Here is a 14,864-nt window from a genome sequence, read left to right as displayed (position 1 = left end):
AGTTCATTTTTTAAAAAGTGTCATTGCCTCAGCTTTGAAGAATTCACTTTTAAAAAAGGTTTCGTTGCCTCAATTTTGACGAGTTTTCATTTTTAAAAGTTTCGTTGCCTCAACTTTGAGGAGTTCATTTTTAGAAGTTTCGCTACCTCAGTTTTGGGGAGTTTCATTTTAAAGTTTTGTAGCACCTAGCAATCTCATTTTTCTTTCAAACAAACAAAACAAAAACGAAACAAAAAAAAACCACAAAATCAACAAAACACAAAAACAAAAAAGAAGAGAACAAAAAAAAACAAAAACAAAAACACAAAAAAAAACCAAAAAAACAAAAAAAACAAAACAAAAAAAACACAAAAACAAAAAAAAATAAAAAATAAATAAAAAATAAAAAAATAAATTAAGTCGAGTATAGTGTCTACGTCTTTGCACTATTTCGGATTACCAAAATGCGCAAAGAGGGGCAACTGTAGACACTATACTTTTGACAAATAAAAACTAAAAATTAATTATTAATTAAAAACTAAGTAACTAAATACTTAAGAAAAAATAGTATAAGTATTTTTAAAATATATATATATATAGAAGTACCGGTAGGGCGTAGATGCCCCTGCCAGTACCAGGCACCACTACAGTGCCAGACGTGAAAAAATCGCGTCTAGCAAAGTAGTGGGAAGACGCCCCTGCAAAAGCCCAAAGGCGAGTTTAAGAGATCGAGAGCCAAAAATCAAAAAGGGGAGCATTCAAAAACCCTAGAAAAATCCCTAAATAACCTGCAAAAATCAAAGAATTCCTAGCTTTCTAACAGCCACAATCACAAAATCCTCAACCAAAAATACCACAAAAATATAGAAAATAGATACAAAAATACACAACACTTGAGGGATGAGAGGAGGATTATGATGGGTTTTGAAGAGCCGGCACTGAAAAGTTGGGTTTTGGGTCTCGCCGTCTGTGAAAGGAAGTAGCGGGAGAGTGAATTTTTTTTTTGATGGGTCGATTGACGGTGGGTGAAGCAAAGAGGTTTGGGATCTGGGTTGATCGTCGGCGAGGAAGGAAGTGAGAGTTGGGGCTCGGGTGGTTGCCAGGTAGGGAGAGTGAAAGAGATCCTATCATTGGGTCTTGTCACCGGTGGCTTGGTAGAGAGAAGGGAAAGATTAGGTCATTTGGGGCCCCGTTGTCGCCGACGGTAAGAAATCCCACTGGTCGTGGCTTGGTAGAAAGAAGGGAGAGAGTGTGGATGGTAGAGAGAGAAAATGGTGAAGGGAAATGAAATAGGAAGGAAAAAAAAAAGGGTTTTATAGCTAGGCTTGGAGAGCTCAAAACTACGTCGTTTTGAAGCTCACAAACAAATCCTCTTTAACCTCCCTAAACAGCGTCGTTTTGCTGGTGGTTTGTTGGAGCCAAAAAGGTCCGGACAAATCTATGGGAGTGGGTCGCAGGTTGGGCTGACAACCTGGGTCCACCTGACCCACAAAGGTAAGCTCTTTATTATTTTCTTCAAATCTGTTGAGTGATTTGGGTTGGTTTATTGGGCTGTGTTCTTAGGATCAATGTTCAAACAAGTATGATTAGGATTTAATAATTTTAACTTAAAATTCTAAACTACATAAACATTAAATAAAATACCAATATAAATATAAAGAAATATATATACTTGTACACATAAGAATAAAAATGTTTAAGATTGAAAAGAATATTTAAACTTAAGTAAATAAAGCATATATGTAAAATAAAACTATATAGCTAAATAAAGTATGTTTGCAGTGATAGATTCAGAGAACAAATGTAACCAAAATAAAAATTATAAAGTGATAATATGAATGAATGAAATAAATGGTAGGCTAAAAAATTTATGTATGAATTAACTAAAAAAAATGGAAAATCATTTGATTAAGTATTAAAATAATTATAATAAAGTAGGTATGAGAACCAATCTTGGAAAACTAACTCTTCTAAAATAATAATAATAATAGCGATAAATAATAAATAGTAGCAATAAAAAATAAAATAAATAATAAATAAAAAAACTACAAAATACCATGATATTAACCACAAGCATAATTAACCAATGATGGGATGATCGGTCAGGACGCGAGAAGTCGCAATCTCGGGCCCATTTTCTCTAAGTTCGAGATCCGAATTAAGGCTCCACTAGTACGATGGGAGAGCCTTGATTTCGGATCCTAAAATTTCTTTTTTATAAATAATTTTTTTTAAAACACAAAATATTCAAAAAATAAATAAACAAATAATAGGTAAAAATATATATATAAATAAATAAAAAATAAAAATGATAATAATGATTCAAATGTATATATATATAATAAATAAAACCCATGACATTAAATAATTAGACAAGTAGTATAAACTATCAACAAGGAAATTCCAAAACAATAAATAATTTAAAAATTAAACATTAAATATCTAGTGGTATAAACTATAGATTAATAAAATGTGATGTAAAAGAAATAAAATAGAAAGTAAAAAAATGGAATTAAACATAGATATAAAATTTTAGGCATTAGGTTTGAATAAAAGATTGCTTACAAAAAAAATAATAAGAAAAAAATAGAAAAATATGATAATAAAAATAATAATTAAATAATAATAAATGACAAAAAACTAGAAATTGTATTAGCATAGCTTATATATTGCATCATGCATATCATTGCATATAAATATTTCTGTTTTCGAGTTTAAGCCCCAATGATGGGATCTTCCGAGAATCTTGTGAAGGCGGGTATTCCTCGAAAAGTTCTCTAGGTGAAAAGGTGTCTCCGAGTCCCACCAATATGATGGGAAGGCTCGAGAAACATCTTTAATAAAAGGCTTTTGCCCGAATTAGGTTCATTATGCACGAAAATATTATTTAAAAAAAAAACGTACGATGATTCCGATGATGGGAATTGTTCGTTGAATTTGCGAAAGCGAGTTTATCGGATAATTCCTAGGTGAGAGAACACCCAGGATCCCACTAGTATGATGGGCGGATTCGAGAGAACGTCCTCAATAAAAGGTTATTCGTCCGACATTTTTATCTCACGCCATGCATCTCATCTTTCCTCACATTTGCATTCCATTTTAGGTTAAATATGAGATAAAATAAGAGAATAATAACTAAGGAAATATAGTGAGCTTAAAAAATTTTAAGCCTAATAGGATAATCTAAGAATGGTACCGTTCATGGAACGAGCGTCTCGGGGGTGTTAATCCTTCCCTAGGCATAACCGTACTCCCGAATTTAGATCTAGAAAAACGTAGACCAGTTTAAGGTTCTTTTCGATGGGCTTAAAATTAATTTAAGGCTTCATCGATTAGAATCGAGTCAATAGGTGGCCAATCGCATCTAGTAAAAAAGATTGGTGGCGACTCCTAATTTTTTAGAGTTTTCACTCACGTCTGGCGATCGGGTTCCCGGGCCTACACGTTACGACACATCCTTATTTACCACCATCACTACAAGCACACAAATAGTCACAAGATGACAGAAATCCACTCAACCTCAAATTAGATCAACGTCCGAACTTCATTGCTCAAACGAAAACACAAATATACAAATAAGGCCATTATGCCTTTATCATTCACAATTTCCTTATCAAACCTCAACTCACATTTATCGAGCTTCAATTGTCTTAAGCTCGATTAGGTTCTAAGAGCCTTTAAGTCTCCAAGGCATTATTCAATCAAATCATCTCAACATATCATTCACCTAGGGTAATCTATTCCTAAGGATTCAGCATAGCCTCTAGACATTCTAGTATAGGCACACACAACATGGACCACCCATGTGTCTCACATCATAATGCAATCACACACAATTCACATATATACGTATACACATATATTGTTCTCTAACCTAGGTTCATTCGTCTAGGCATACATATTTCATTCTAATACTAGTGTGGCGCATCTTTCATGTGGCATGCATTACATGCATATTAAACTAAACCCACTCACAGTGACAATAGGAGGCATTCCTAACCAAGTTATGATCCTTAACCTCCAATCACCATCTAGCTTGCCAATGAGTTAATCTAACTTTGTTTCCCCCTTCAAACACAACAGAACATCAAAAGATTAATTATTCTTGATTTTCAAAAAAATACCAACGTTTCACACAATTAATTAAATCTTAGTAACCCAACTATTTAAGTTCAAATCCTTCATTAATGAGCTAAACCCATACCTCAGAAGTTGGATTGCATGAGTCTTAGCTCTAAATTCCCCCATCCAAGACAGAGGAAAATCACCAAATTTGGAGAAAATCGAATTTCTTAGCATCTAACCGATTAAATTAGAAAATAATCAATAAAAAAGTTCAATCTTACCTCCAGAATGGTTTTTCAAGCTCCAAATACCCTCAAATCACTTCAAAAATCCATTTAAGGCCTTAGGGTTTTGGGTTTCTAGAAAGAGAAAAAGGAGAGAAAGAGTTGAGAGAAAAGGTTGGGCAAAATGGCTCGATTTCCCCTTTTGTATTTTTGTCTTTCCTCTTTGATGTATCGATACGTTTTGGCAATATATCGATATATTTGCCCTAATTTCAAGTGAATGTATCCATACATTGGGGCAATGTATCGATACATTTCAGGTATAATGGCCCTAAGTGCTTTCTATTTCAAATGTATCGATACATTTAGACAATGTATCAATACATTTGAAAATGTATCGATAAAACATTCTTCCTAAGCCTTTGTTGTTCATCCTGCCATAAATGTATCGATACATTGGTTTATATATCGATACGTGTTGGCTTCATTAGTTTTTGATGATAATAAAACATTCCCATCCATTTGTCTAATGCCTTTACTTAAGTGTGTAGGAAAATTAATATATGAAATTAATAAATCAATCCTTCAAAGTGTATATCAAAAGAAAAAGGGAGATAAAAATAATGAGACATGACTGATTAACAAGGAGGAAGCTCATTAGATGAATAAGGAAGAATGTTGGCTGGCCAAGATTCAAATTGGAGAAATGGTGGGCTGAAGAGTTTGAGAAACAGAACCAACTTAGTCAACAAGAATTAGTCAATCGACTAAGTGCTTACTACCAGAACTGCCAAAGACAGGGAGCAGAAAACAAAGACAACTTAGTCAACTAAGATATCGGTTAGTCGACTAAAAGCATTTTGCCTGCAAGTTTGAAATTTGCACTAAAAGACAGAGTAACAGCTAGAACCGACTCCCAACTATCTCCAACGGCTAGAAAACTATAAAACCGCCATCAGAGATGTTTCTTCAAGTATAAAAGAGTCCTCCAATAGTTAGAAAAAGATCTTAGAAAAAAGTCAGAGAGATTTGAACCACTTAAGAGCTGAAAAACTAGAAAATCTCTCTTGTACCCTGCTGCACCCTAACGCCCATTCTTTGTACTTGTATTTTGCACTCAACCTTGTACTATTCAGATTAACTTGTGATCATAGGTACTTTTCTTTAACATCTCTTCTTGTATTCTTAGAGTGAGGGAGTCACTCTAAGTGGTTGTTTCAAGCTTGGTTTGCTTGAAAGTGTTAAGGTTCTAACTTAGCCTTGAAAAGTTAGGTGTTGGGTTTTAGTTCAGCCTGTGAAAAACTAGTGTAAAAGATTTTGGCTAAGCCTACTAAAAGCCATTGTAAAGTTTGGAGAAAGCTTGTGAATTTCACCATTTCTAGTGGATTGAGTTGGAAAATCCTTGATTGGATAATCAAGGTAGTGGATGTAGGTCTTGGACCAAACCACTATAAATTGTTGCGCATTGTATGCTCTATTTTTATTTTCTTTGTTCTGAAAATTAGTTATTCATTTTGTCAAGAGCCGATTTGTGTTATTCACCCCCCTCTAGCACATATAATTGAGACCAACAAGTGGTATCAGGGCTAGTTCCCTGTTATTAAGGCTTAACATCCTTTGAGAGGATCCAAATGGCTTAACTAAAATCAGTAGTGGCTGAGGGACAATCAACAAACAGACCACCTCTGTTTGATGGCTCTAATTATCCTTATTGGAGCACTAGGATGTCAATCTATATTAGAGCTATAGACTATGAAATATGGGAAGTCATAACTGATGGACCCTTTATGCCCTCAACCGTGAATGTGGTGACAAATAAGTTGATGCCCAAGCCAAGGTTTGAATGGACTGAGGCTGAAACTAAGAATGTTCAAATAAACTTTAAGGCCATCAACACATTACATTGTGCCTTGACCCCACTGAATTTAACAAAGTCTCAAGCTGTACAACAGCTAAACAAGTGTGGGAGAAATTTAGAATAATCCATAAAGGGACTTCTCAAGTAAAGGAGTCCAAAATTGTCCTCTTAACACATAACTATGAAATGTTCAAAATGGAGCCTGATGGAGACATCACCAGCATGTTAGATAGGTTTACAAACATCACAAACAAATTGATTCAGCTAGGCAAGCCTATCCTTGAACATGAATTAGTAGAAAGACTGCTTAAGAGTCTACCAAAAAATTGGAAGCCTAAAGTGACTACAATCTGAGAGACAAAAGATCTAAATGTTATCACCTTAGATGAGATTTGTGGCTCTCTTCTAACTCATGAGCTGGAGTTCAAAGAAGAAGAAGAAAAAGATAAGAGGGAAGCAAAGGAAAAGAAAAAGAGCATTGCACTTAAAGCCTGCATCCTTGAAAAAAAGCTGGAAGAATTATCATGTGATGATGATGAAGAGTTAGTTCTGGTTGCAAGAAAATTCAGAAAACTTATAGGCAGAAGAAACAGGAGATTGGCTAGAAGAGGGTTTAGAAAAGATCAAGGTGCTTCATGGAAAATCAAAAACAAATATGACTCCAACAAAAAAGAGGAGCTGATCTCCTACGAATGCAAGAAACCTAGTCACTTCAAGTCCGAATGTCCATTACTGAAATATGAGACACCAAAGAAAAATAAGAAATCCAAGAAAGCAATGGTGGCTGCTGCATAGTCAGACAATGACACATCAAGCTTTGAAGCTGAAGATGAAAAATCTGAGAAAAGAGCAAACCTATGCTTGATGGCACAAGATGATGAAACAGAGGTATCCTCATCCCCCTGTGATATTTTCATTGATCATTTACAAGATGAGTATGACAGCCTTTATGATGAATTTGAAAAACTTTTTCAAAATATAAGATTCTAAAGAAAAAGGTTACATCTCTCAAAAATTATTTGGAAAGAGAGACAAGAGTTCAATTCTATTTTTGAGCAAAGAAATTTCCTGCAAGTTGAGTTAAAACACTCAAAAACAGATTTTGAAGTTCTAAAGCTAAAGCTGGAAAATAAATCTAAAGCTTTGCAAAAATTACTTGATGAAAACATAGCTCTCAAATGTTTAAAACATGAAACTCCAAAAAAAAATGCATACCACAAAAAGAATTCTGCTTTTGCATCATCTAGATGTTATAGTTGTGGAAAACATGGACATGCATCATATGACTGCTTTAAGAGAAGTAACTTGTAGAAAGTTAGAAAAATTTGGGTCCTTAAAGGATCCTATATTGCAACTAACTCTCAAAGACCCATCAAAGTATGGGTACCTATAAAGAAAAACTGAAATTTTGGTTTGTAGGTTGAGCTGCACTTAAAAGAGACATGTTCAAGAGCTCAACTCAAGAAAAAGCAGCCTTGGTACATGGACAGTGGCTGCTCACGACATATGACCTGAGATGAAATGTTATTTGCTCAGCTGGACAAAAGAAAGGGAGGTACCATATCCTTTGGTGATGATTCAAAAGGTAGAATTGTTGGTAAGAACTCCCAAACTCAAATTAGTCATGTGTTGCTCGTAAAGGGTCTAAAGCATAATTTATTAAGTATTAGTCAATTGTGTGACAAAGGATTTAAAGTATGTTTTGATTCAAACAAGTGTGAAGTAATAGATATAGGTACAAACAAAGTCTCATTTATAGGAAAGAAATTAAAAAATATGTATGTTGTCTTTCTTGAGGATCTTGAAATAAATAGTGAAATATGTCTTTTTGCAAATGCTGAAAATGACAGCTAGTTATGGCATAGGAGATTAGGACATGTAAGCTTGCATACTATGTCAAAATTTATTAGAAAAAACTTAGTTGTTGGGCTGCCAGATTTAAAATTTAAAAATGAGAAAATATGTGATGCTTACCAACTAGGAAAACAAGTTAGAACATCGTTTAAGACTAAGAAGGTGTGTCAACATCTAGACCTCTTGAATTGTTTCATATTGATCTATTAGGTCCATAAGCACAACTAGCTTAGGAGGAAAATCTTATGTCTTTGTGATAGTTGATGACTACTCTAGATATACTTGGGTATATTTTCTTGCTCATAAGAATGATGCTCTATCAGTTTTCACAAGTCATTGTAGGAAAGTAGAAAATGAAAAAAGATTAGCCATAGTTAGCATAAAGAGTGATCATGGAGGAGAATTTGAAAATAATGAATTTGAGGAATTTTCCAACAAAAAGGGGTTGGATCACAATTTCTCTACACCTAGAACACCCCAGCAAAATGGAGTTGTAGAGAGGAAAAACCGAACCTTGAAGGAAATGGCTAGGACTATGTTATGTGAGAATAACCTATCAAAATATTTTTAGGCTGAGGCAGTGAACACAGTAGCTTATATACTTAATAGAGTCTCAATAAGACCCATGATATCTAAGACACCTTATGAACTCTATAAGGGTAGGAAACCAAATATTTCTCATCTTAGGAGCTTTGGCTATAAATGTTTTGTATTAAACAATGGAAAACAGCCCCTAGGAAAGTTTGATGCAAATAGTGATGAAGCAATATTTTTAGGATATGCATTAAACTCTAAGGCTTATAGAGTTTTCAACAAAAGGACTCTAAATGTTTAAGAATCAATCCATGTAGTTTTTGATGAGTCCAATACTTTACAAAAGGAAATTTATGTTGATGATGATGGTGTAGAAACTCTAGAAAAACAAATGGAAGAAATGAGCTTAGAGAACAATAAGAATAATGAAGAAAGCTCATCTAGAAAAGAAGATGAAATTCAATCTCTAAAAGATTTGTAAAGAACAGAAATCAGCATAGTGATCTTCCAAGGAGTTGGAGATTTTGTAAGAGATCATCCACAAGATCAGATAATAGGTGATATTTCTCAAGGAGTTAGAACTAGGAGAGCAACTAGGGAGACTTGTGAGTTTTCAGTCTTTATATCACAAATATAACAAAAAAAATTTGAAGAAGCTGAAAATGAGGAAAGTTGGATAATGGCCATGCAATAGGAACTTGACCAGCTCAAAAGAAATCATGTATGGTCACTAGTATCTAGACCTTCAAATCACCCTATTGTTGGCACAAAATGGGTGTTTAGAAATAAGATAGATAAGCAAAGAAATGTAATTAGAAATAAAGCTAGGTTAGTAGCCCAAGGTTACAACCAAGAGGAAGGAATAGACTATGATGAAACCTTTGCACCGATTGCTAGAATTGAAGCCAGAAGGTTGTTGTTAGCTTTTGCATGGTTCATGAATTTCAAATTGTACCAAATGGATGTAAAAAGTGCATTTTTAAATGGATTCATTCAAGAGGAAGTAAATGTTGAACAACCACCAGGTTTTGAAGATTTTGAAAAACCAGATCATGTTTTCAAACTCCACAAAGCCTTGTATGGATTGAAACAAGTTCCTAGAGCTTGGTATGAGAGGCTTTCAAAATTTCTGGTTGAAAAAGGTTATGATAGAGGCAACATTGATAGTACATTGTTTATTAAAAGATGTTTAAATGATTTAATTGTTGTGCAAATATATGTGGATGACATTGTCTTTGGTGCAACTAATGAGGCTTTATGCAAGAAATTTGTAAAAGAAATGCAGGGTGAATTTAAGATGAGCATGATGGGAGAGTTGAAGTACTTTCTTGGCCTTCAAATCAAGCAAAGTGAGGAATGAATCTTCATCAACCAAAAAATTTACACTCAAGATGTGCTCAAAAAGTTCGATATGCTGAAGCTAAAACCAATCTCCACACCAATGAGTCCATCCACAAGAATTGGTCTGGATGAAAAAGGAAAGAATGTAGATCAAAAGCTATATAGAGATATGATCGGTCCACTACTTTACTTAACAGCAAGTAGACCAAATATTCAGTTTAGTGTGTGTTTGTGTGTTAGATTTCAGTCACAACTTCAAGAATCACACCTAACAACTATTAAGAGAATTTTTAGATACCTCTTAGAAACTCAAACTCTAGGCATATGGTATTCTAGAAAATCAACTTTTAGCCTTGTTGGATATTCGGATGCTGATTTTGCTGGTAGCAAAACTGATAGGAAAAGCGCTAGCGGAACATGTCAATTTATAGGTAGTATGCTAGTATCATGGTCCAATAAAATGCAAAACTCAGTAGCTTTATCTACAGCAAAAGCAGAATATGTATCATTAGGTAGTTGCTGCGCCCAAATATTATGGATTAAACAACAATTAGAGGACTATGGGTTATCAATGCATAACATACCAATATACTGTGATAGTACAAGTGCAATCAATATTTCAAAGAATCCTATGCAGCACTCTAGAACAAAACATATTGAGATTAGACATCATTTTGTTAGAGACCATGTAGTGAAAAATGATGTTAAAATTGAATTTGTGAATACTTTGCATCAACTAGCTGATATTTTTACTAAACCACTGAATGAAGATAGATTCTGTGAAATTAGAAGAAACTAGGTATGCTTAGTTAGTAGGAATTGTGAGAAAATCTTTGGCTCATGCACATGAAACAGAATGCATTTAGTCGACTAAGATGAATCTTAGTCAATTAAGAGTGTTCTGATAGCATTAAATAATAAGACTCAATCAATAAAATAATAGAGGAATAAAATAATATACAGAATGTGTGTACCGGGTGATAAGGAAAGAAGTAATATTGCTTAAAGTGAATAACCAAAATTTAGAGGAAGTTTCGAAATTTTGAGCAAATAGAATAGGGCAATATTTAAGAGGGAGGTGGATAATTTTTGGGAATTAACTGTTGACAACTTCTCATTTTCTCTCCCTAGAATCTTGAGCCTTTGAAACTGAAACCCATCTCTTCACATTTTCCTCTAAAATCGACTCAAACCCTTGCCATTTAGACAGAACCCCAATTAGAAAAATCCTTGATTCAAAATGGGAAAAACCTCACAAAGTAAAGAAACCATTGAAAAGAAGAAAGGCAAGAGACCATTGGAAAAAGGGTTTGAAGTGGAAATACCCAAGAAGAAATAGAAAATCATGTCTGCTTCAGTAAAAGAGATATCAAAGAAACTGAAAGAAAAAAAGCAAAAAACAGAAAAGAAGAAAGGCAAGGAATCCACACTCAAGAAAAGTACTAGTTCTTCCTCTTCTAAGTTCAGAAATAGGATGCATGAACTGAGGTTCGAAAAAATTGAGAATGAAAAAATAACTTGTGGAAAATATATTGACTGGAAGAGTTTTGATGAGAACTTAGAAATTCAAACAAGTTTATCTGACTATTTTAATGAACTGAAACTGAAAGGATATAGTACTTTTAAAGATAGATCTTACAGTGCAAGTCTGGTAAAGGAGTTTTATTCAGCATTGCTTTAGGAGAAAAAGAATTAAAGGATTCTGATGACTATGTCGAAAATGGTCTGAATGTGTATTTGAATGGGAAAGAATTTGTTGTCACTGTTGAGGATTTAGGTAGTTTACTAAAAGTTGAGTGTGAAGAAAGTGAGTATGAGTTCCTAGAAAAATATGATCCCTCATCATTATGGGAAATCATCATCGGGAGGAAGGAAAAGTATTCTTCAAAAAGCAATTCAGGTCTGATAATCAGCCCTGGATTAGGATTTTACATTATTTTGTTATGGCTAACATCCAGGGCAGAAACGGAAGCCTAAGTTACATCAGCCTTCAAGATCTTTGGCTGATAGAACTTGCCTTCAATGGGGTTGCCTTGAATGCAAGTAGATTTATGATTGAGAAAATGAGAAGTGCTTGCAAACTTGAGAAGGTAAATCTACCTTATGGGAATGTCATCACATCCCTTGTACAAAAAAAAGGAGTCTGGGCCAAGAGGTATGAAATGGACATGGTGAAGACCAGAGATCAAGCCATTTACTATGGTAGCTTAATCAAAATGGGATACAAGCTGGATGGTGAGAAATTCACTTGAACACCCAAAGTCTCTGCTATACCAGCACCAACTAAGGCATCATCCTCCCAGTTCTCTAGTGAAATGATTTTTAATCTTTTGATAAGGATAGATGGTAAACTCACTGATCAAGGAATGAGATTGCATAAAATTGAGGAGGATAGCTGAACTTGAGAATGAACTGAAAAGAAAGAAAAAAGTGCCCTCAGAAACTACTACTGCAGACTCATCTGGAACTCTAAGTGTTGCACCAACATAGCAAGGTGCTGAAGGCTTAACGTTGCAAGCAGAAGGGTTTTCTGCTCATGATGCAAGTCATGGCATTCAAGCAGAAGATTCTCATCCTGATGTGAAGCAACCAACGAAGGCACCATCTTTTGAACACTAGAGCAAGGACAAATCTGATCAAGGGACAAAAGTGACAGCTTCCAAGGAAGAACATGTTTCTGAGAAACACTAGCCCTCCCCACCTAATAGAGAAGAGATATCCATCATGGAAATCTTCCATCAAATAGTAAGGGAAGAACAAGCTGAGAAACAAGCTGCAATGGAAACTGCCAAGGTAGAAACTGGTAAAAAGAAGCTAACTAAGAAGCAAGATGCACCTACATCAGTTTCTAAAGGAAAAGCAATATCTGGCAAAGAGAAACAAAAAGTCACTGTAGCCTCACAATAGAAGGAAGCCACTACAGCACCGCAGATGAGGAAAAAAACTATGGCTACCAAGACATCCTTTCTCAAGAGAAGAAAGTCTTCCAAGTTGGCAGAGAAATCTAAACCAGCTCCAGTCTCTTAACCTTAGGCTCCAGTAATGTCTCTGACAAGTCCTCACCAAAACCTTCCCCTAAAAAATCATCACCTCTATGAGAACCCTCTCTTTTTCCTCTAAATCCTTTTTATAACACTGAATCTTCATCCTCTGACACCTCAGATGACTAGAAACCCTTTGGTTTGATGCTGACAAAAAAGGGGAGTAGAATAGGATGGCAAGAACCAGGGAAGTAGGAAGAAGAACCAGAAAATAATTAAAAAAAATTGTTAGGGTGGAGGAACCAGGACTTTAGGGGATAGAAAAACAGTCTAGGCGTAGTTTCAAAACACTTTTTAAATTATCTGCTATTTGTGCCATGGTCGCACTTGAACACTTAAATTCTAATCTTGTTGTTTATATGGTAGTGTGAGAAATGAATGCTGATATGTCTATGATGTTTGACTGTTGAAAATTGAAGTTTGCTGATATTTTGCTATCCTTGTTATTTTAACTACTGATGACAAAAATCTGTTGCTGCACTGATATTGGGATTATATGTTGTTGACCGATTTTTGTTATGACATTGTGGATAAATCATGTTTATAAAAAATTTTAGATGTTGTGCATTGTGTATTGACTGAATCATGAAAGGATTGGACAAAATCTAATGACTATATGCTGTTGACAGACTCTGCTGAATTTTCTATAAATATCTGTCAACATGCATTGCTGTGAATCACCCCAAAATTATCCACATATGTATACTATAAATGTGCAATGTCATTTTCTGCATAATAAGAATAAAATTTTCTGAAATAAAGTAAGCAAAATATGCACACACTAAGGGAAAGCATATGCTTAGGGGGAGCAATCCTCATTTTCTGCAGAAACTGAAATAAGTAAAAAGGTACTATGCTGCTAATCAAGGAATGTTTTGTCATCATCAAAAAGGGGGAGAATGTTGGCTCCATTAGTTTTGATGATAATAAAATATTTCCATCCATTTGTGTCTAATGCCTTTACTTAAGTGTGCAGGAAAATTAATGTATGAAATTAATAAATCAATCATTCAAAGTGTATATCAAAAGAAAAAGAGAGATAAAAATTGTGAGACCTTGTCAAGCTCGATTAAAATACTGTATTGTACCGAATGGTACAACTAAGTTAAATCGAGCCTTGAACTAGTTCAAATAGAAATTCTAAGAGGAATTTGAAAATTCTAAAACCCACAGAATGGCTTAGAATAGTGATTCGGAGTTCAAGGTCCAGTTTGGAGTCCATCAAAAAAATTGACTACTTAGGGACAAAACGATCATTTTACCATTTGATGATAAAATGGAGATTTTTAGCCAAGATTTGATCACATTTGACCAAGAATAATTATATAAAATATAATTATGATTATTGGAGTATAAAATGATGTTTAGCAGTGAAAAATTATGATTCTCGGTATTTTGGAGCACAAGGGCAAAATGGTAATTTTACCACTAGAGGACTAAACAGGAATTTTTATAAAATAATTTTTGCCCCATTTGGTTAATATTGATCAATATTAGTGTTATTTGAGGCTGAAAAGTAGAAATAATGTGATTCTGGTGCATTTCGGAGTATAGGGGCAAAATCATAATTTTTCCACTCCGAGGGCAAATCGGTAAATTTTTCACCCCAGCACTTGTCAAGACCAAGGGATTTTAATTGTGGTAGGATTGGATAAATACCAGAATATTTGTGGTGGAAAATTAAGAAGAAAAAGTCAAAAAGTTAAAAATTGGGCCAATAAGCATGTGACACATGGCATGCTTGATTATTTTATTATTTTCTATAGAAATCAGCCCATTAAATCCCCAATTCCCTCACCATATTCGGCCTAGGCATCCAGCAACAAGAAAAAAGGAAGAACAAAAGGAAAAACAAGAAAACCTAGGTGGAAATTCAAAGAAAAAGTGAAGAAATCAAGGAAACAAGCTAGGTAAGTTAAAATTTCTTTAATTCTCCTTGATACCTAGCTTACCCATGCTTTTGTTCTT

Source organism: Theobroma cacao, unplaced genomic scaffold (genome assembly GCF_000208745.1).
Source record: "Theobroma cacao cultivar B97-61/B2 unplaced genomic scaffold, Criollo_cocoa_genome_V2, whole genome shotgun sequence".
Taxonomy (NCBI): Eukaryota; Viridiplantae; Streptophyta; class Magnoliopsida; order Malvales; family Malvaceae; genus Theobroma; species Theobroma cacao.
Note: the sequence above shows the minus strand (reverse complement) of the source record.